At 40.0% G+C, this 390-nt stretch overlaps 1 protein-coding gene and 1 long non-coding RNA gene across 2 annotated transcripts in view; both read left to right on the top strand.

Annotated features, from left to right (window-relative positions):
- The window catches only part of atl1 (atlastin GTPase 1), a 32305-nt gene that overhangs the window by 8578 nt on the left and 23337 nt on the right, over nucleotides 1-390 (top strand). The window lies entirely within an intron of this gene.
- Nucleotides 1-390, top strand: part of LOC104954138 (uncharacterized) — a 4938-nt gene that overhangs the window by 296 nt on the left and 4252 nt on the right. The gene's annotated exons all lie outside the window — the stretch shown is intronic.

Raw genomic sequence — 390 nt, 5'->3', positions numbered from 1 at the left:
TGTGGATAATTAATTCTGATTCTCAAAGAAATATTTGCAAAAACATACAATAATACAATTTGTAATGTTGTTTTATACGTTCCCTACTGGGCTAGGGGAACCAAAGGGAAGTAACAAAAATATAAAATGACCTGGCGAGAGAAAAAAGAGAGGAAGCTGATCTGTGAAGCCACAAGATGGTGTTTTAATGGACAAAAGAAAAAGGGCTCACCGGCCAACTTACAAAGTAAACTAAGATAAGCTACTGTAGGACACAAAGATACACTGGAGCACATCTCCTAATAATTAACGAAACACAGAGACATAGACACCATGCTGCACACATGCAGCCAGAGGAGAAGGAAAGGCCCACTGCAGCCTTCCTCATGTCCTTTAAGGAAGCCCTCATTG

Source organism: Notothenia coriiceps, unplaced genomic scaffold (genome assembly GCF_000735185.1).
Source record: "Notothenia coriiceps isolate Sejong01 unplaced genomic scaffold, NC01 NC01_scaffold00022879, whole genome shotgun sequence".
Lineage (NCBI taxonomy): Eukaryota > Metazoa > Chordata > Actinopteri > Perciformes > Nototheniidae > Notothenia > Notothenia coriiceps.
The sequence above is the reverse complement of the archived record's forward strand: the minus strand, read 5'-3'. Positions and strand labels throughout refer to the sequence as shown.